The following is a 22,908-nucleotide window of genomic DNA, read 5'->3' as shown; positions in this document are numbered from 1 at the left end:
ACAAGCTGTGGGTTTATTTCTGGGCTCTCTGTTCTGTTTCATTGATCCATGTGTCTGTTTTTATGCCAGTGCCATGCTGTTTTGATTACTATGGCCTTGTAGTACAGTTTGATACCAGGTGGTGTGATTCCTGTAATGTTGTCCATTCCCAAGGTTGTCATAGCTATTGGGGGTCTTCTGTGGTTCCACATAAATGTGTGGAAGGTTTGTTCTAGTTCTGTGAAATACCTCATTGGTATCTCGATAGGAATTGCATGAATCTGTAGATTGCTTTGGGTAGTGGATGTTTTAAGGATGTCGATTCTTCCTATCCATGAACATGGCATATGCTTCCGATTATTTGTATCTTCTTCATTTTCTTCCGTGTCATCATTTTCCAAGCACAGGTCTTTTACCTCCTTGGTTAAAGCTATTCCTGAGTACCTTATTGTTCTGTTGCAGTAGTAGAATCATGATTCAAAAACCACTTCCCAACCGATGGACAAGAGTGCCTCTTCCATATATGCACTGATGAGCACAGGTCTGACTCTCATTACTATATTGCCTACATGCTGCATTGAAAAGGAAACTACAAATCTACCAAGTGCTGAACGACGTTAACTCTCCCCATCACCATGGACAGGCTTGCTTTAAGATAGCAAAGGGGTTGCTTAAAAAAGAAACAGGCAAAACGGCAGCCCGAGGTCGCCAGGCTCATGGAGGTGCCTGGACAGGAACATGGTGGACGTGCTGTGGGCAGCCCCAGGACTCCCTTTGTTCATGCCGTCCTCAGAAGCGTGCCTGTCACAGCCGCCACTGTGCTCTCCCAGACACGTTTCTCTGGGGAGGTCCACTCCTCCCCCAGCTGTGTGGGTGCCACCCACAGTCATTCAGGGCCAATCCTGCTCCAGGGACTGTGATGGTGGGAAGCCCACTCAGCTGGACATTCCCCGGAGGTGACAGCCCCCCTGGGGAGGTGGCCTGCAGCCGCTAACAACAGACGTGGCCTACAGCAGCCCCGCACCGATACCTCTGAGCGAGACAGCTGCCCGGGTGCTGTTCCCGCGGCAAAGCCTGCGGTGGAGTCAGGCCGAGGCTGGCCTCCTCCTGAAGCACCCCCCTTTCCCCACGGTTTCTCACAGGTTACCCCCACACACACACACGATCTAAATCGTCCACATAAAAATCCCCGTCTCGGCCGTCCCTTCTAAGGAAGCCGAAGATGCTGTTTTATGCCTTTAAAATGTCATCGCCGTGGCCAGCAGAAACGCGCACTGAAATGTAACACAGTCTAAAGAGATCAGAGGAACGGAAGGGGGACCGGCGATAAATCCACACTCTTATCCAGTTGACTTGCACCGGCAGCATCAAAGCCGTTCAGTCGGAAAAGGAAACTCTTTTCGGAAAATGCGCTGGAACCACTGAAGAGCCATATGGGGGAAAAATGGACCTTCCTCCCAGGTTCTCTACAGAAATGAGTTTAAGATGAGAAATGGGCCCAAATGAGGGGAATGCATAATCTGTCCGACAGGTGGTGAGAAAGCTGTGAGACGCTTATATTAAAAACAAACAACCACCCTTTACTAACTTCGCACAAAAATTATTTTTAAATGACTCACAGACCTAAACACGAATCCTCACACTATAAAGCTTCTAGAAGAAAATAGAGGAAAAAATGGACGCGAACCTTCTCAGGACACAAAAACAACCCCTACAAATACTGTGATGCACAAACCCAGCACAAATACTGTGCTACGGTGTTTTTGGTGCCGTGGAGTCAAATCCTGCAGAGACCCGGAAATCAATGTGAGTAGGGTTTGTGTGTTGCTGTTTGCCAAATACAGTCGGTTCCGCCAGTCTCTCTCAGGCTTCTACTGCTAACCTGTGGGCCAAGAAACGTGTTCTCGGTCCCGCTTCTTTACGTGCTGCGAGGCTGACGAAGTTACCCTGCTGGAGCAGGTCTCCGCCCGGCTGTGTGTTGGGATCGGTGCGGGGCTCTGGACACCGGGTGATTCTAATCACAGGACCCGCCCCACCGCCCCAGCCCAGATCTCTGAGGGGAGGACCCACCGGGCTCCCGCAAGAGCTGAGGGCCACTCCCTCCCTGTTTGCCGAGGTTTTTGCGGGACATACCCCCTTTAGCCAGGCTGATGTCCACAGTGAGGTACCTCTGGCCGGGAAGTCCACTAAATTCACCGGTACAGACACCACAGAGTGATTAAACAAAATGCAAGCCTTCTAATCATCTCTCCAGATTCTGGGCTCGGGCGCATTTTGGATGACTCACCACACGCAAGGTCGCCGGGGCGCTCAGCACAACGATGCACGCGCGAGCCAGTGGTCTTTCTCCAACCCGCTGCTTCACCTTCCGCAGCACCCAGGCAAGGCCCCATCTGCAAAGGGAAGGAAGAATGCATGCGCTGATTCAGAATGAAGCTCAGAGCCACCGAGGACCCCAGACGCCACAGGCTCCCACGTGGACAGTGTCGTTGCAAGTGAAACGAAAAAATGACAGCTGTCACAGTCCGCCCCCGCTCCAGTCCTGGAGAGACACCAGCGCCTGACCCCCGGGCTTCCACGGGAGGAAGCGACATTGTTCACAGGGGCGGACAGTGCCAGCGTTCCCGCCTTCCCTGCGAGCCGGAGCTGCTCCGTCCGCCTGCCTTGGTTTCTCCTCCGGCACACAGCCCTTCGCTGTCGAGGCGAGGCTGGTGGCGGGGAATCTCGGGAGTGGCCGTGGGGAAGGCAGGAATAATAGCTATTTAACTTGCTTGACACAGCACTTAGCGCACAAACGCCGGCATGTGGATGCCTAACTAGCCATGGAGTAAAATTAGCTCAGACTCCTTGTTCCATCAGCCTTCGGGGAGACGATGATAATTAGGTGAAACGGCTGGAGAATAGCACTTAATCATAGGAAATCAATGCAGAAACATCACCAAAAGCCAATGGTCTCTGCAGAAGGTCCATTCCCACCTTAGGAAAAGAGCAAAACGAAGCGACCTCAAAGTCCTCCAAGGCTTACGTGCCAAAACGTTGGGATTTTTTCCCCTCCTTCTTTTTTTAATGATAATCTGTCTGGGCAGACATCTGGCTCAAATCCTCAGACAGGTCAAGCTTTCCTCTGACCTTAGCAAATAATTAATGTGAGATTTTTATAGAAACCTCACAGCGTCTTTTACTCATTAATAGGAAATATCATTAAATGCACAGAAATGACTCAGTCAATTGCTCGATTCTTTTACGTTTAGAGATAATCACTTTTCTTCCGTACAGACAGACCGAGATTGGTTTTGATACAGCGACTTGCATAATGTCTCACAAGGTAATTAAGAACTCAAGGAAAGAAACCAAGTCTTATCTCAAATAATGACAGCGTTTCGGCTGCTTGAGCTCAGACGAAGCACCTCTCTGCAGATGCAAAGCACGATGAGATAGGACTCAGGTTGCGAGCGTGGGTGGTGAGAGCATCAGAATTGCAGAGCGGGTGCAAGCTGGGCTTTTCCCAGGCCGGAGGACCGCCCTGGAGGGCTCGGTCAGGGCCGTGACGGTGTCAGCCGATGGAAAATTAGCTCCGGAGCAACACCGACACCGCAGGCAGGAGCATTTTGCATGCATTTCAACCGCAAAGCCACGCTAACGCGCAAACCCAAAGCGTATTAGTTGCAAGACATTTTCCATAGATTATTATTCTTTTAATTTTCATGCTGTCACTTTGGAACCACGAAGACTTCCCAGGGCTGCAGCTCCCAGCCCCGGTAGGTGTGAGACTTCGGGACAGCTTCCTCCAGCAGTCTGCCTCCACAGCCGGCCGCCGGCGGCAGGGTGGGGGCAGGTGCTGCACCCCCTCCCTGCCTGAACAGGCCTGCAGACTTCCTCTTGCTCCCCCCCCCCGACATGAGTAACTGCTTTAGCCTGATGGCTCTGCAGAGTTCTGACGCTGGCTCTGTCCTCCCTCTTGCCTTTTTAGATGATCTTTAGTGAAGTCGTACGTTGCAAAGACGGAGCCAAAGAAGCAAAGCAGGCCCCGGAGCACACGTCACCGCACACCTCCAGGGGGAGGGCTGCAGGCGTGGGAACACACCCACAGGACTGCTACCGCGAGTGAGCGAGCCAGAGAGGCAGACACGCAATGAGCTCCAGGGAGCCTTCTGTCTCTGACAGGGGCCTCGCCACCGTGCCAGCGGCAGAAACCGCTTCGGAGGCACTGGCTGAAACCGGCTCTGACCTTTCCAGAGCGCAGGACGGCAGTGCAGCTCCTGCTGCAGTCGGTGAACCTCCCCACCCCCAGGGACTGTTTTCAGAGCGCTGGCCTCCTCTCACGTGACTTCTCACAGCTCTGGGCCTCGAGACAGGAAATACGCTGGACTGCCTGACGCCTGGCTTTGAAAGGGCTGCGTCTGAAGTGTGCTCTCTCTCTCTCCCTCCCTCTCTCCCTTTCTCTTTCTCTCTCCCTCTCTCTCTCCCTCTCTCTCCTTCTCCCTCTCTCCCTTTCTCTGCTGCATCTTGCAGTGAGAAGCACACCCACTTGGCTGCTTGGATGGCTATGGGCTCATGGTGGTGTCTAAAAGATGCACGCATGAACGGGCCATGCGTGGAACCAGGCCAGCCAGACGGATGCCGGGGCCGGGTCTAGGGAGTCAGTGCGGTGGGACGGGGCCTAGGGTTGCTGTCCAGAAATGTTCGTTGAGAACAAGTGAATGAATGAGTGAAGAGGTGAATGAATGAATGACCAGTGAGTCTATTTGGGCCACAAGCAACCGGGGGTGATCGCTCACCACGTACCGTTCCCAGGGGCCTAGGGTGCGGCTTTCTGTTTCTTTCTCCGTCTTCCGGGCAGATGCCAGGAGCCCCTGCTTTTCAGGCCCGCGGTCCTCTCTGACTCTTCCTGGAGTTCTCCCACACGCCCCCCTCCCCTCTCTGTTTCTCCCGGGCCCTTCCCCCGAGCCTGCCCCGGCCCCCCTCACCTTTGGCCCCCAAAGAGGCTGACCGAGGAGCCGGTGAAGCCCGGGTTTAGCTGGTTCACCTCCAGGTGAAATGATGAAGCCCAATCATAAATCACAGCCCTAGCCCTGGATGGCGTAGCTCAGTGGGTTGAGCGCGGGCTGCAAACCAAAGCATCGCAGGTTTGATTCCCAGTCAGGGCACATGCCAGGGTTGCAGGCCATGGCCCCCAGCAATCACACATTGATGTTTCTCTCTCTCTCTCTCTCTCCCCCCCCTTCCCTCTCTAAAAGTAAATAAATAAATCTTTAAAAAAAAACCTTCCTGTAAAAAATAAATTAATAAATAAATAAATCACAGCCCTGGGAGGGTCAGTTTTCTTTCCCACAATCCTCTCATAGGACCTCCTTTTAAACTCTTCTAGGTTGCTCTTATGAAATAATGTATTAATTGGGCACGTATCTAAAAGATAATGGTAGCATGTACCTTTGTCATCTGGGGTCTCTGTGGCCGCCAGCACTGTCTTTAAAAAGCTGCTGCGCTGCTGTTTCCGGCGGCAGGACCGCAGCCCAGAGCAGCCTGCAGTGCCTGGGGGGGGCCTCCACCGAGGAGTGTCACTGCACAGCGTCACCGGGGTGTTCAGCGGTCGGTGGAGGCAGACGCGTGACCCCACAGGTGCACAAAGACGCCCCTGAGCCGTCTCGGAAGCCCTGGCTCGAGCGGCACCCGCTACCTTGACCGGACACCTGTGCCCTGAGGAAGACACTGTTCTCATGTCAAGTATCCAACTCTTCCAAGAAGCCCACCCTTGCCTGGCTCTCATTCTCCTTTTCATCAGATCAGACAGAAGTATCTCTTTCCGAGCAGCATCTTCTGCCTCCAAAAACTGTGATCAGAAATGATGTCCAGCAGTGGTGTCATTTGTGTTTTCTGTGACGACTACTCAGAGGTGAGCCACAGACGAGAAAAGAAGGAGCCGGCCTCCCGGACTGGGAAGTGGCTTTGCTTGTTCAGCCGACTAAGCGGCGTCTATCCTGAGCCCAGCCTCACCTTGACCTCCGGTTTCTTAGTTGCTTCCAGTGTTGGCAGCAGGGACTGTGTCTGCTCCAGCACAAGCATGACTCAGCAAGCCTGGAGGGAGGGGGAGCCTGGCATGACTCAGCAAGCCTGGGGGAGGGGCCTGGCATGACTCAGCAAGCCTGGGGGAGGGGCCTGGCATGACTCAGCAAGCCTGGAGGGAGGAGGAGCCTGCAAGGCTTCTGTGCAAGGAGGTTTGAAGAGACTCTGGCTGCAGGTGAAGGGTAACAATGAATGTTTAGCGGAAATGGGGAGAAGGTGGGAGGGGTCAAAGTTTGACTCAAAAATAAGGCGCCCAGCATTGGATGGGAGGGAGGCAGAATGAGTGTTCACCACGCTGACAAGCCCCACACCCCGGGGACTCGGCCGGAGACTGTGACAGGAGCCCCGTGAAAACCAAGGGTCTGGGTTTTGTTTTAACCACAACTTTAATGGGCAGAAGGGGGCAAGGCGTCCTCCTTATTTGTGTGAGAGCTGCTACTTGCATGTCTGTCCATGAATTGATCTAGAATCTTCTGTAAAATAAGAATCACAAGAAAAAAAAGCAGCCCTAGGAAGAGAATCCCTGGTGAGGAGCTGAGGTCTTGCACGCAGCCTGTGACAGAGGGGGAACCCCTGCACACTGCTGTGCCTGGGGGGCCGGACCCTCCAGGCCCAGCCCAGCCTTCAGCGGACTTTGGCTCCCAACAGCCAAAAACTTAACTTCCATCTCCTGAGTGACCTTGAGCCAGAACCACCCCCCGGGCTGGGCTGCTCCAGGCTCCTAACCCGCAGACTGATGAAATGATGTTTATTAATTTACGCTCCTAAGTTCCGGAGTCATTTGTTATGCAGGGAGAGATAACTAATACAGATTTTGGTACTTAGAAGCTGGGTCCCAGAGTGACAAATAACTAAAAATATCAAAATGGTTCTGGAAAAGGCAGTGGACGAGCTGCAAAGACTTTCGGGAGCATGCTGGTGGAGCAGACCACTCACAGAAGCCAGGCTCCCTTCGGGAGGGTGTGAGTCCGGGATTCGAGGAGACGCACAGAAGAATGTGGAAACCGAAGGACAGGGATGCTGCCATGCAGCGTCAGGAAGCTAAGCGGCACTCCTCTCCGCAGCTACTCGGAAGCAGAAAGTGTGCCGCCTCACTGGAGTGACCCGGCCCAGGAGACTTCTGTGCAGTAGGAGGCGTGCTGATTCAGGGCTTGTGGCTGCTTGTAGCGAAATGCATGCAGATGGAGATCAGCTAGAGAAAAGACTTTTACACAAAAAAAAGAGCAAGGACTTTCTGGTTGCAGTGACTCGGGGCTGGTCCAGGCGACTGACACGGCTATAATTAGGAAACGGCGACCTGGGGAGGGTGAAGTCCGAGTCGTGACTGGGGAGGCACGGTTTTACGGTAAAGTCAAGGGCGCGCCTGTGAGCCCTGCCTTTGAGCCTCACGCGGGTCTAATATGGTGCCTTTGAGAATGGTTCGGCCACACCGCAGGGCTTCTAAGAAGCATGTGGGTGAAGGTCCTCAGCAATTGCAGCAGAAGCCCTGGCTAGAGGAGGACTCCTCTCACAAAGATGTGCAGACATGGCTTCTTCCACAGGGAGCCCACAAAGGTCTTAAGACAGTTATGCTGGCAGAAACACCACCAGCTCGCGCTGAGAGGGGCAGAAACAGCACAAAAGGAAGGAGGGGACTTGGGACCCCCCAGATCCAGCTTGCAGGGAGCAGGGCTGAGGGCCACACGGCGGCACGCCTGGGTCCCTCTGACGGAACACGATGAGCGTCGGAGAACAGAACCCAGAGCCCAGAGCGAAGGTCCGAGAACCGTGGAGGGGAAGGGCCACAACATCGTAACTGGGCAGCTGCCGGTGAGACCTCAGACGCCGGACGCCTGTGTGCGTCTGTTTCCCACACGTGTGACCAGGCGTGTCTGCAGCAGTTACCGCCACCCCGCCGTTCCTGTGGGGGGTCTTAGGAGAAACGAGCTGTTTGTTTGGGTTCATGGCCGTTCAGATCAAGGGCAACGATGCCCAGGAACTGTGCTTGGGGGACCGGAACTGAGGCGCTGCAGCTGGTACCGGGGCCGGGTTCACACGCAGGGTCCTGGACTTCAAGCCGAAGATACAATACTGTGAGACTGGCATTCGGAGGGGGGTCTAGGGAGGGGTGGAGAGTATGTCACCCGTGGGAAGGACAAGAGTCTTCAGGGACCAGGAGGCAGAGGAGAACCTCTAAAGTGGTCCCCAGCGTTCCCTGGGGAATGCCTGCGCAGGATGAAACCCAGGACCCTGGTCCAGGACGCTGGCCCCACAGGAACCCTTGCAGGGCGTTCTTGTACGCCTCGTCCCAGGAGCACAGGCAGGGCCGCTGGCCAGTTTTAAAATATCCATTTGTTTCCTCGTGCAATCTATACAGCTGCTCAGTTTCTCTCTTTGTAAAGATTTTATTTATTTATTCACTTTAGAGAGAAGAGAAGGAAGGCAGAAAGGGAGGAAGAGGAACATTGATGTGCGAGAGACACAGGATCCGTAGCCTCTCTCGAGCGCCCCCTACTGGGGACCTGGCCTACAGCGCAGGCATGTGCCCCAACTGGGAACTGAACTGGCGACTTTTCGGTTCGCAGGCCAGTGTTCAATCCACTGAGCCATACCATCCAGGGCTAACTTGTTTTTCATAACGATGAAGGCAGAATTAAGAACTGCTTCTTTAGGAATGAATGTTAGAGATGTCGGTTTTTTTTAAAAAGTGTGGCTAAAATTATTTTCTAAAGACGTAACTTAACACATTGAGCGTTGCTTTCATCTCCACGGTTAATTCCTTTCCCAGCTGCCCGCTCTGACCATCACTTAGCGCTCCGAGCTCTTTCTGAACGGAACTGCATTTTCCTTGATGATGGTTTCACTTAAGTTCTTTTACAAACATTTGGTATATGACGATGAACTTGGAAGGAATTCCTTTGATAGTCTTTGATAGTTTCAAACAGGAAGAAATCTGGAATCTGCGTGCTTTTCAACTTAGAAAAAAAAATGTACCACTCAGGACCAGCTAAAACCTTCCAGACCTTCTAGGACATTTAAATACTCTTCCTCCGCCCTCACCGTGTCCCCACCAGACAGAGCCTGGACTGTGGACTTGGGAAGGGAGCACATGCCCCACCCCACCCACTGTAGTAATCTTCATGGGCAGTCACCAAAAACCCCTCCCCCCCCTCTCCCTTCCTCCCTATTACTCTCTGTCTTTCCCTCCCTCTTCCCTTCCTCCCTCGATCTTCCGGACAGTTCAGATCTTCTGCTCCAATGACCAGTTTTGATCCATTCACTTGCAGAGTGAAAACATGTCCTGCTCCTGCTTAGAGAAATGAGCTAGGAGCAGAATGCTATCTTGGAGTCAACTGAGGCTAACAGACGCAACAGTTTGGTTGTTATAAGTCCTACGATCAGTAATGAATTAATAATGATTTTTTAAAAACTCATACACTTAAAACAGTGCGTAATAATGGAGGCCACGTTTTTTATTGGCTCTTTTGGAAGCTGGAGCAGGTATGGCCAGCGGATGGGGTGTGTTTGAAGAAACAAAAAGATTGCAACCGAAAAGCAACGAGAGAAAGAACTCCTGGATGGCGGTGTGGGTGTTGTGTGGGGTGGCGAGTGGGTGGGGGCAGAAGGCGGATAATTGATGATGGAAAAAAACTTTAAAAAGAAAAATCACAGACTGCAACTAAGGACAAACTCACATGAGCTTTAAAAACTAATGAACACTGTGTGTGGGGGGCGTTCTTAGGCAACACACGGCATAAAACCACTCAGCAGCGCGAACAACAGGATCCAACGCGCCGAGCAAACAGGGAATGCACATTTCAGCATTCTAAACTGGGTTTGGTTGTGCAATTAATTATCCAAATGGCAGCAGCTGATAGACCCAGAATAGACAAGAGTTCAAAAGAACAAGGATAAACGTGTTCGACTTTATAAATAACACCCATCTGTCATTAGCTCTGTCTCCTAGATGAACCACACCGACACGTGCCCCTCCTACCAGGGACCGCTTGTCCCGAAACCTCTCCCTGGAGAACGCACCCGGCCACGCCGTGGCTGAGGTTAAAGAGCCGGAGAGTGTACGGGTCCATTTTCCGTCTGGAGCGCTTCTCCGGCACGGTGCCGTTCCTTTGCTTCCCCTTCTGCAACAGGCTGGACACGTTCGTTTTATCTGAAACCCGTGCCCGTGCCCCGTGATGGCTGTGACGGGTCGGGGGCGAGCGGTTCCCAGTGTGCACCGTGCGGTGCCAAGGGCCCCAGGCACTGGGCTGCACCGGGTGGGGAAGGAGGGTAGTGCTGGAGGAAGCATCCGAGCATCGGAAAGGCCGTAGAAGAGGCCGCCACCAGCCCCCGGGGAGCTGGGGGAGGGGCAGACTCGGAAACGCTGACTCAGCGGACTGAGTCCCTCCTTCGTGGGAGCCGCGCCCCAGCCTCTGCTGAGTGAGGTCATCGAACAACCTGCTGCCATCCGATTATTTTCTCCAACTTAATTCCATGAACATGAAAGTGAATTAGTGCAGACCTCTGCCACCCACCGCACAGAACGCTCTTCAGAATAGGCAGTGGCCGTGGATAAGTTTGAAGGTAGATAAAAATATGTTTAAGACATACCGCTATGAGTTCGGTAGATGCACGCAGGCAGCGCGGGGAACGGGGGCGCCAGGGCTCCTCCCCCTTGGTTGGAGGAGCTCCCAGGCGGCAGGAGAGAGGAAGGGCTGCAGCGGCTGTCGGATGCTCCGCAGCAAACGGCCCCGCACCCTGCAGCCGCGCCTTTACCCCGCAGCAGTCGCTGCAGGCCGGGAGCCGAGGGCGGCCTGGCTGGGAGACGGCAGCCAGGGCTGGGAACGGAACCTGGTGAAGGGACCCGGATGCCACTATGCACTTCGCAGGTCTCGCCAGGTGCCCGCCTGTGAACCACCTGGGACGTCACACCTGTGGGTGCCTCCAACTGGCCCACCTCATCCACACACACACACACCCACCCTGCGGCCAGTTTCCTGCTGTGCGTTCCCCAGGGCGACAGGGCCGGGAGAGCGCGTCTCTGCCGACAGCTGGAGAGCACGTGCAGAAAGCTGCCCGGGCTCCGCCGAGCGGGCAGGAAGCGCCCAGCGGCAGCCCTGGGAGGGCGGATGAGGCGTTGTCGGCAGCCGGCCTGGCTCCGTGAGGTTGAGAGAAGGTTCACAACCTTAGCAGCGCCCCTCCAAGGAGGAGCGAGAACCGAGGAGCCGGTGTATCCACTGGGAAGGTCTGAGGAAGCCTCAGAATCCTCAGCAGGGCTGATGGGAGGCCCTTCTCTCCCGAAGTCACCGGTGGAGACTGGAGGGGGAGGCTGCTTCTCCGACGCGAAGGCGGCAACCCAGGGCCCCAAGGAGCATAGCAGGTGAGGAAAATGGGGCTCGGCCGAAGGGGCCACAGCAGTTTCCCAGTCACCGGCCCCCGGGGAGTGAGACCCGGACTGTGCCCGGTAGGGAACTCAAAACAGTTGTTTCAGGGAAGCTCAGCTTACATTCCCAGACACACACAACTAACTGCCAAGACTGAATCGTGGAGAAACAGGACATCTGAACAGACCAACTGCAGGTGAAGAGGTTGAGTCAGCCGTCAAAAACCGCCCGACAACGAAAAGTGCGAGAGCAGGGGACCCCACTCACAAGTGCTACCAGAAATGCAGAGAACTGATACCAGTCCTTCTCCAACGCTTACAAAGAGTAGGAGGGGGGGGGCATGTCCAAACAGACTTCAGAAGGCCAGCCACTCCCTGACACCAAAGCCAGGCGAGACCACCACAGGGCGAGACAGTCACACACCAACATCCTGGGTTAACACAGACATAACGATCCCCAACAAAGCACGAGCAAACTGAACTCAGCGACACACAGAAGCGTACGTCCCGACCCAGGGGAACTTCTTCCAGGGGGGCAGGAACGGCGCAGCGACCACAGGTCAGCCCGGGGGACCCAGCACACGGACACGGATAAATCACACAAATGACCTGCTCATCTCCGTCAGTTCAGAAAAGGCCACCGGCGGAATCCCACACCCTTTTAGGACCGAAACACCGGACAGACTGGGGCAGAAAGACACCTCCTCAACCTCAGGAAGGCCGCCGATGAAAGACGCACGGCCAGGCCACACGGTGAGAGTCTGGACGCTTCTCCTCCCGATCGACAACAAAACCGGGGTGTCCCCTCTGGCCCCTTCTATCCGACGGGGCGCCGGGGGCCCGCGCCGGCACGGCCCAGCAAGGAAATGAAACAAAAGGCGTCCAAGTTGGTGAGGAGAAAATAGAAGTTCCGTTTGCATTTCTTTTATCGAGAGAGCACTTTCCAGCCCTGCCCCAGAAACCGTGGGAACTCGTACGTGAAGTCGGGAGGCTGCAGGTCACGGACCCGCACGCAGACACGGGCTGTGCCTCTTCGCCTGGCCAGGAACCACCCGAGAGAGAATGAAGGATGGCTGCATGGAAACAACAGAATACTCGGGAGGGGGTTTAACCGAGGGGGCCAGAGATCCGTCCGCCGGATCAGACACCGATTTCAGCCACTACAAAGGACATAAAACTAAATAGAAAGATATTCTGTGTTTATGCATTATAAAAAGTTGATATTGAGAAATTAACACTGCTAAATGCCAGCTACAGATTCAACGCAATTCAAAATATACCACAAATACACGGGACAGGCAGCCAAGGGTACAGACTTCAGTTGCACAACGAGTAAGCCCTGAGGGTCCGATGCACGGAACATTGGCGACTCTGGTCAGGAACACTGTACTTTATACGTGAAATGTGCTAAGGGAATAACAACTCTTCAAGGCCCTCACCCACCGGAAAAAGATCAGGTGACCCTGTGAGGTGAGAGGCACACGCACTGACATGACTGCGGGAGGCGCTGCAACATGGGTCCTTACACCAGACGGTCGCACGGAACCCTCCCAGTGCAATGGAACCGTATCGGCCAGTGCCACACCCCCATGCAGCTGGGCGGGGCAGGGGCTTCCCCGGGCGCCAGGGCGCCCCGCACCTGCCCTGCGTTCACAGGGACCTCACGGAGAGTCTTCGTTCAGCGAATGCCTCCTGAGCACCAGCGACGCATCAGTCACCGTGGGAAGTGGGGAGAATAGAGCATTGAACCGAAAAGACCAGATCGTTAGGATTGCCTAATTCTTGTCTGGGATTTTACAGAAGACTTGAACTTGCAGTCTCACGGTGGCAGACATGTGACCTTTCCAACTGGCCTCTCCGTCTTCAGGGCCTGGCACTGAACTTGGCACACCATAGACTCTTAGTAAGTATCTGCTCAGCGAGCATTATGGAATGACTAGAGCACGTCACTGAACACAGAAAGAAAACCACGTCCATTCTCCATGAAAAATGCTTTCCTCTAGTTACATTCTGCGATGCTCATGAACCAGTGGCCAGTGAAAACACGTGGTTCTTTATCAGATAACTTCAGACCCCTCCGAATGTTTACGGAGTCAGGCTCCGCACCAAAGAGGAAAGAGGATGAGGGACCCGGTCAGAGAAAATGCACCGTATCTGTTGTTCTCCCCGTCTGAGAAATAGGCAGCGGCCGGCACACGGTGACCATGGGAACCGCCCCCCCCACACACACACAGATCACACGGCAACACTCCTCCACACCGTGTGACGAAGGTGACACAGAGGGCCTGCTACATGTGTGTCAGCTGTGTGTCGCACACACGAAGGCCCACCCACACGCCCCCCGGTTTTCACCTGAGCCTCCTCTCCCGAAGGTTCCCTGTGTGTCTCCTGCCGTCCTCACTTGACGGGCCCCTGGGAGCCTCTCTCGGGGATTCCTCAGACCAGGAGGAGGCGGTGCCCACTTCCTGCCCCAGGGACGGGGCATCGGTCACCTCGAGAAGGGCTGCACCTCCGGCTCGCTCCGTGTTTACGCCCCAGACAGCCGATCTCTCGGAGGAGAACGGCGTGCCCTCTTAGGGATGAGGCCCGCGCACCCCAGGCGGACGCCATGAACTCGGTGCTCTAGAAGGCAGTGTGTTTGTTCGCCACGGAGGGTCTGTTCATGGAAGAGAAACTCAGCAGCGCCATCACTCCGACTCCGACAAAATGCCACGCAGCCGTGTGACTCCTTGGAGCCAGTGCCCACCCCCCCGAGCTCACTCGGGGGCGGGAAAGGGGCACAGGCCCACAGCCCCCAAGGGCACATCTTCTCCCAAGGTCCTTCCGCCTCCCACCCACCTCGTGCTTGGAGGTGGCCCCCGACGCCTCTTCAGTCCAGGTCAGGGGCCAGAGATCAGCCCACCGTCTCTCTGTGTGCCAAGCCTGAGGGGCTCTTCCTCTGGCCCCCTGCCTCTCCCGGCCCCCAGGGCTGGGCGTTCTGGGCCGGACCCTCAGATCAGGTGGCGGCTGGTGTGGCTGCGGCCAGCAGCACCAGAGGAAGGAATGTTCACCCGCCTCTCGGACCTGCGTCGTCAGCCGGGGGTGGGCCCACCTGCCCGAGGCATCGGGGCCTCCTCAGACAGGGCCCCGCCTGCTGCCTCCTGCCCTGGCAGGGCTGGCCCAGGCCTTGCCCCGGAGCAGAGCTCATGGGCAAGGGGCGGCAGCCAGGCCCTGCTGCCTGCTCAGCTCCCGGTCAGGAAGACCAGGCCGGACTGAGCCATCTGTCAGAGGAACGAAGTTCTGTTTATTCACACACACGCTCACACATGTGCATGCACAGCTAAAACAGGTTTTCTTCTCTCTGTCTTTGGCAGCCTTGCAGGTCGCAAATGACCTTGGCTGTTTGTGCTTAGTACATCTCATCGAGTTTGCCTGGTCCCCAACCTACTTGCTGATTCCACTGTGTCTACTTAAAATATCCTATTAATTTTTGCTCGTAAGCAACCACTCTAGCTTATAAACAATCAGTTTTCTGGCTATGAATTTCATCCTATTTGTTTTTCTTGACTTCACAGCAAAATTAAATAGTTTCAAAATACAGAATACATGGAACACATGTAGATACGGAAAACACCCGTTATACGTCATAGAGACCGATGAGAAACATGTAGAATTAAACAGCCTTTGAGTACTTGGATGACGACTGAATTCTTACTCTGTCACACAGCTCATCCTGGGTTAGCTCCACAACTCACAGCGTCTAGCAGACGGTTAGTTAGCACAGCTCTGCCGAACTGATGCTTGCTGCTCCAGTAATCTGGGCCACTGTGATTGAATTCTAGGTGTAGCCACCAGCCTGCTATTTGACTTTGAGGGTTTTATTTTACAAGTTTATCCAGTCGGTGCTTGTGTTTCCGCCAGGATTTGCCCTTTGGTTTAGGAGAAATTCAATTGAGGAAACCCCCACCCACGGCGGCCGTGACGTCAGGAAGGCCTCCAAGTCCAGGGAGCGTGTTTGCACCGACCCCTGAGAGAGGAGGTCACGGCCTCCAGTGCCTGCCCCCACCACGGTGTCCGCACCCGATGCTCTGCGTCACCCCAGGCAGCAGCCGGTGCCGTGGCCACGGTCCTCAGCCCATCGTCACTCAGCCACTCAGTGACGCCAGGCTGTCCCCCTGGACAGAACAGCCACTACAGGCCGCGTGCTCTGCGAGAGGCACGGGCTCCCCCCGACGAGAGCCTCACAGAAGCTCACGGCACAGCCGGGGGCAGGCAAGGAGCTAACAATAATTCCAGCAGAGCGCTGACGGCCGACCATGGCGTCGAACCCCACCAGAACCGGGGACTCGGGATCTGGCCCCCTGAACTCAAACTCAGGACCCGGGTCCACGACCGTCTCCTTTTTCGTGAACGTGGAGTTGACACACCACCCCGTGGACTCGTGCCCCCCCTCGCTGACTGCTGATGCTGTGTCCCATCCTTCACAGTGGAAAGGAGCTGTGGAAACCCCCAGGGTGAATGAAAGACCGGCTCCCGCTCACAGACAGAAACACGCGGGTCAGGAGGGGCACCAAACACAGGGCGACTGGTCAAGCTTTCCCCTGGCGCTGGTGTCCAAACCTCCCGGCCACGGGGACCACCCCATCTCAGCCAACCCTTACTCGGAAACACACTCTCGACCCCTACTCAGTGCCGGGAAGACGGATCCCTGCTCAGATGCCAAGGGCTGGCCGTCTAAGACATCGTGATGCCAGGGGGTTGGCACACCAACAGGTCCCTTTCAGAAGTAACCCCCTCACCACCAGGAATCACTCATCTCAGAGAAGCGAACATTCCGTGAGCCTGGCCTCTCACTCTGAACTTCCTGCCCTAATTTGTTCACATCGAAATACGTGGGGGACGCCTCAGGTCCACCCGCGCACAGGATGCCCAGGTCCAAGTCACGTGTGTCCAGAAGCAAACCACTTTGCAGGCCACAGCCGTCAATCTCGACATGCGCGACGTAGAATTCACAAGAGCAAATGTGAAGTCATCCCTTCACGTGAAGCCAGTACTCTCCGAAATCACGGTAACTGTGGGGAGACGGCTCTAGTTATGTTCTTAATGGCCACACTGTGCTCATGCTTTCTGCTTTTTCTTTTCACAAGAAAGGAAATATCTTCATAGACTCAGATGCTGGCAGTAGGTCATTCAAGCAATAGGCTCTCAGCTAAAAATGTAACACATAAATCCAACAAGAAACTAATGGAGTAAAACACACACTTTGATTGATAGAGCAGAGTCTCCTGAGTGCCACTCAGATCAGAAGTGGCAGGACCTGAGGTCCCACAGGTCGCCCCAGGCCAAGGTTACCTGGAGACCCCCTTCCACAGGGAAGAGGAGAGAGGCCACCCAGTGTTACCCCTGGAGCACCAGCACCTGTGTGTCGTCCCTGAGCTGGGACTCTGAGACTGAGCCCAGCAGGGGCCTGGAGGAGCCCAGAGACCCCTTTCTAGCAAAGCCAGGAATAGAAAAGTCTACAGCAAGTTAGCAGATCACACGCCAGGCCACAGAGGGGAACACGCCGGACCAGACGCCGCTCGGGCCTCCGAGCACCACGCCGGGCGCAGGGGAGCTGTGCTGGAGGAGAACGAGTCCCTGGCTTGCCTCTTCAAAGGCGTAAAAAAAGACGGAGCAGATTGAAACGGATGGAGCTCTTCTCAGCCGAAGCTGTGCAGCGTGCCCTTGAAGAAAAGAAGTTTCCAAATTAAGATATAGGGCACGCACCACTGGGCGAAGGTGAGGAAGCCCAAAGAGACGGAGCGCGTATTAAATTCTTCTCGGCTCTGCTCAACGGATTTCATGTCCCAAAGTGCCAAATTATTTTGGTTTCACTAAACCGAATCCCCAAATGCAAAGCTTCAGTTCATTAAAATAGCAACACCTAACGCACTCTGAGGTTAATTCAGATGGTTCCAAACCTTCAGCAGAGCCTTTTTAATAGTTTCAAGCAAATTACACATCAAAACTGCTATTGGGGTTGCCTAGCAACAAAGCTAATTGTGTAACAAACTCGCTGCAAGTCCTTAGTAAAACAGATCTGTATTCAAACATAAAAGATTTTCCCTGCAAAAAAAATATATTTTTTAAACTGTGTGATGTGAACACACTGCACCGAATCCTCTGTTACACTAGCTTCTTGAACAAACTCACGCACTCGAGAGGTCCCTCTCCCCGAGGACATGCTGCGGCCACCCCCACTGACGCTTTGGTGCACCCCTGCGTTCACTGCCTCCCACCCCTGTGCGTGGGGCACGTCCGCTGGTGTGTGAGGCGGGGATGGACATCGCCAGGAGCCAGGAGGGTCTCTTCCCGGCATCCTGCACGGGGCGTCTGCCCTGCTGGTTAGCTCCTCGGGGCACCGAGTCTGATGCAAAGCCTTCCCCAGAGCCACCTGTGCTTTTCCCCTGCCCGACTGGGTCGCACAAGGATGCAGACCGTGGTCGCATTTATTCTGAGCAAGTATGCACTTCCACGTTAACCTGTCTACAATAAAAACCAAGAAGGAGCGTCACGGCCAATGTCGCTGGGCAATGTTTTACCTGAGAATTAGACAAGCCCCCACATTGCATCAGCTGCACCGTCACTGGGGTTTGTAGACCAGCCCTCTCCAGGGACGGTGCCCTCATCTGTCCAGCACACTTTGGTGGCCTGTTTCCCACCGGGCAAATACTAACATAACAAACAGAATGTTCTGCCCTGTCTGGTGGAGTTCTGCCCTGGCTCAATCTCAGTGGATTGAGCGTGGGCTGCGAACCAAAGCATCTCAGGTTCGATTCCCAGTCAGGGCACATGCCTGGGTTGCAGGCCATGACCCTCAGCAACCGCACATTGAGGTTTCTCTCTCTCTCTCTCTCTTTCTCCCTCCCTTCTCTCTCTAATAAATAAAATCTTTATTAAAAAAACTTTTAAAAAAACAGAATTTCTGATAGCTTTCTACAGGGACACTTTGACGGTGACTAGTTCTTGTCCAGAAGCTTTGAAGATTAGGCTATTTTCCCTCTCCAGTGTATAAACTCCCCCTCCAACGTACAAGTGTTTAAGATACGAAGATAAATGGTTAATGGCCCCTTATGTTACTATGCTGAGTGTTCATTGGTGTTCGGTGAGGACTGACTGATAATAGATTTTTTCTTCCCCAGTACCTATTATCATCACATATTTTTCACTTTTTACTTACTTGAAAAAGAATGATGCTAAATAAGTTTATTTTGCTCCTCACGGCTTCCGATACATAAAAACTGCTTTAGTGGAAACCCCACTGCTTTTTTTAAAAATAGGCTTTAGAACGTAAGGTACTGTGTTTTCCGAGGCCCCCACGTTGACCTGTGGGATGTTTCTTCCGCCTTCAGCCACGTAACTATTTGTGTGAACCGGGACAGCAGCCTCTCGCCGGGGGTGTTAGTCGATCGCCCCGGTCTGTGCTTAGGGTTTAGATCACAGCCCATCCCCCCCATTCTGTCACCATGGAGAAAAGCTGAAATGACGCGAGAGGCCACCCTGAGCACCCGAGTCAGGGGCCACCCTTCAGAGCCCTTTCTGAGTGACGGGCGGAACTCAGGGGACCGACTGCATGTGAGTCAGCCCAGTGATGTTTCAGAAATCCTCGATCCTTCCCAGCGTTTTCTCCTTGCAGACTGAACCAGGCGCTCAGGAGATAATCACCAAACCCTGGCTGAACCTCGAAGGGCCCAGGCAGGCCAAAATAGAGCGACCACTGCTGCGAAGCTCCGGGACTCCTCCCAACCCCGCCCCCCCCGCCCCCCCCCCCCCCCCCCCAGCGAGGAGAACACCTGGTGAGCAGACTGGAGCAGGCACCGAGTTTCAGAGCCGCCCCGCATGGGGGAGCTCGGACAAACGCAGCCACGGCAGCAAAAGGCCGTAGAATTTACCGTGGAAAAGCCAATGTAATTACCTGCCATTCTCCAAGGCTGTGTCTCTAACCATAAAGTCCGAAACACTCTTAAGGTCAAAGCTGGTAGAAGCCTATCTCCACCTCCAGGATAACGACACCTTCGTTGGGAGCCTGCCACGCACTGAGACTGGGCCGTTTCGGGGCTCCCGGTGGCCACGGCCATCCCATCTCAACTTCAGGGTCAGCCACGATCCCCACGCGGTCCTGCCTCCTCTACCTCGTGCCGGTCTTTCATGAACGGTCGCTCCTGCCACCCGTCACAACGAATGAAGCAAGAGGGTCTCACCGTGGCCGGCTGTCATGTGCGGGCAGGTCGGCAGAGGCACCAGCAGCAGACCCGGGTCACCCCTTGGAGAACAGTAAGAAGGGGGTTTCTGAAATCAGGAGACACTGGTGCTGCTTCTCGTTTTGGCCTCCCGCGTGTCTCTTCCCGGATGCCTGTAACCCCAGGAGGGCGAAGTCAGTCAGTGGGGCAGCGTGCCAGCACAGTCCCCCTGGGGGCCCCGGGGTACGGCGGCTCTGTTCGAGGCCCCCGGGTCCGCCATCTCTGTCTACAAGACTGTGGCCAAGCGTGTGTGCTCAAGGTCCTCTTCCGGAGACTGGGAAGGAAAGCGGCGCTATTTTTTAAGTCTGTTTTGAAAGTTGAGGGAGAACACCCCGTTTGGGGCACAGTGGCAGCTACACGGCACCCGAACAGTAGTAGTTACTACTCCTCCTACTAGCGGCTCACACGGGCAGGCAGGCAGGCGATGCCCAGAAGCTGGTGGATGGATAGATGGGTTCGTGGTTGAAATAAAAGGAAACAGTTGGCAACTCGAGGCAAACAGCCCACGAGCTGTAAACAACCCGTTCACCCCCATTTGTTTCTGTGGGAAGACAGAACCCCAGAAACGCGGGACCAGAGGACCGCCAGCCCGGGAGGCACTTGCCGGAGAATCGGAATGATCAGGCAAGGAAATCCATCCTCCCAGGGCTGGGTCTAATTTGCAAAAATGTTCAATTCACACAATGTTTTAAAATGTCATTTCCTAGAACTCCCTCCTCTCCCAGGAGTTTTCACTTAGCCTCTTAATGTTGGGGATTTAAAAACCACTTAAAAACCTGTCAGGCTGGTAATAACGACGTGTGCCTCATTCTCGTCACGCGGCGCTGGCAGGTAGGTGCTGTGATCTCGCTCTCACGGGCGAGAAATGGGGAGCCAGACGGCCGGGGCGACCCGGACTGGTTGGGGAGCCAGCGAGCGGCGGAGCCAGGGCTCAACCCGGGGCTGGGATGGCGCGTTCGGTTCATCTGGCCGTTACCTCAGCAACAGCACCAACCAGGTACGTCCAACACCTGTGTCTCAGGTGCGGCAGATACAGATACAACCAGTGCACCGTGACCCCCCTCAACATGCTCATCATTTCATATAACAGACACAGAAGGGCACTCAAAATCACCCCACCGTGCTCTGAGCGGCTTATGAAAACCGGGGATTCCCAGTCTGGTTCTGGAGCTCTGATGCGGCAAGCCCGGGAGCTGACCCTGGGAGCTGACCCTGGGAGCGAGGCCCCTGGGGTCACTCACCGAACCCCCCTCCCCCGCAGGAAGGGTGTCCTCGAGTGAGTCCAACAGCAGAAAGGAGGGCTTCCAGGGAAGACGGTTCCTCGGCTGGGTGTTGACGGACCGGCGCCAGGTACCCGCACAGAAAGCGTGGGGGGAAGAGAGGACGGGAGCAAGAGAGAAACAGAGAATCGACCCGACTTCGGGAGACGAGCCTCGCTGGGACAGAGGAGGCGGTGAAGGGGAACCAGGCCGGGAGAAGGCGGGGGGGGGTGGGGCGGAGGGCGGCGGGGGGCGAGAGGCAACAGCTACATGCAGGTCTGCTAGCTCCCGGAGGCCGCGGGGCCTGGCGTGACCTGGGCCCCGGGTCATAGAGAGGACGGGCAGGGCACCCCAGCTGGGCTGGCAGCAGCAGCGGGGCAGGGGGCCGGGCCGCCAGGGACTGCCTGCGCTCGGCCGAATCCCAGACTGAGCCACCCAGAGAGCCGTAAGGATGTTTATTTCTCAGTGATCGGATCTCCCTTGGCACAGCCTGTTTCCATCAACACGTGTCTCTGAGGAGGACTCGACCCCAGCCAGTGGCTGTTTTCAACGTAAGAAACACATATTTCGAGATGAAACGGCGGATCTTCAAATCACATTTAAATCAACACAAGTTACAAAATGAACGCCAGTGCGGCAAGGGCGAGGCCCAATTAGCAGCTCCTGATCGCCCGCGCTCTGCCCTCCCGGCCGGCAGCTCCGTCCCTCGGGGACGCTGAGCACACAGACAAAGACCCTGGCCGGCTCGGGGGCCGCCTCCGCCCGCACCCACAGCCGGTGGTGTTCCCTGGACCACACGTGGGGAGCACCGGCCTCTCCCACTGGTCCCCCACCCCACCCCTGCCCCCAACCCTGCTGAGTCCTGGAGAATGGATGACGTGTGGGCTCCCGGGCTTCTGGCTGGAGAGCGGATGTAGTGCAGTCACTGTATCTAGATGGCTGGGAGACGGCACTAAACGTTCCCACAGGGAGTGTGGCGCGGTCACTGACGGTGAGGGAAAACAGCAGGCGAGACAAGGCAATGGGGTGGCTCGATTTAAGCCGCCTTTGAGGCAGAGCAGCAGAGGGGTTACCTGTGACCTTGACCAAGGTCGCAGTGCTCTGTCCTCGGGTCCCCACGCCCACCGGGGAGCTGAGGGGAGTGGGCTCCAGGAAGCTGAAGAAGTCACCTCCTGACCGGCTGCTCCTGGGTCCCTGGCTATTTCTCAGTGGGACACTTGAGGCATTCTTTTTCTAGACAATTCTTTCTCCGGCAAGGCTCTCCCGCTCGCTCTAAGATGTTCGTCATCCCCAGCCCCACGCACCAAATGCCGAAAGTGACCTGCGGTCCCGATGACTGTGCGAAGCCTCCTCCCCGTCTCCAGATGCTCCGGTGGGGGTGGCGGCTCCCTGCAGAGACGCTCAGAGCAGAACTGTGGCTCTCTGGGGGGTCGGGCAGGGGAGTGGGGGGGCACACTTTCATTTTTCTCACTCTACGAAACAATCGTTGTTGGCTGAACCTGCTGTGACCGTTTCACGGCGCGAGTGAGCCAAGTCACTCTGCTGCACACTCACACTGTACGGCGTGAGTCACCCTGTCCTTCTGCCACGTGACTCCTGCTCCACCCCCAGCGACACCCCCGGCCGCCGTCCTCAGACCATCCCCCTGATCGGGCTTCAGGTTGTATTTCTTCCGGGAGGCTCCTCGGCCCCCTGTGAGCCACACACTGGTTGTGTCACATAGGGGCGGTGCCCGGACACACACGGTCAGAGTTGCTCACGCAGTCGCCACGAGGCTGTATACACACCCAGAGTTGAATCGCCACTTAAAATGCCCTCAGGAAAAGTGTGCTCTGACCCAGCGTGGGTGGGAGAAGCTAGTGTGTGTGAGCAAAGGAGAGGAAACAGGCCACGGGACATAAATTTGATTTCACTTAAGCAAGATGTTCTTATTAGGAGGAGGGCTGCAGTTCCATAGTTTCTGGCAAAAACAGCCACGCGGTGCTGTGTA

Source organism: Phyllostomus discolor, chromosome 11, assembly GCF_004126475.2.
Source record: "Phyllostomus discolor isolate MPI-MPIP mPhyDis1 chromosome 11, mPhyDis1.pri.v3, whole genome shotgun sequence".
Lineage (NCBI taxonomy): Eukaryota > Metazoa > Chordata > Mammalia > Chiroptera > Phyllostomidae > Phyllostomus > Phyllostomus discolor.
This window is presented reverse-complemented; position numbering follows the sequence as displayed.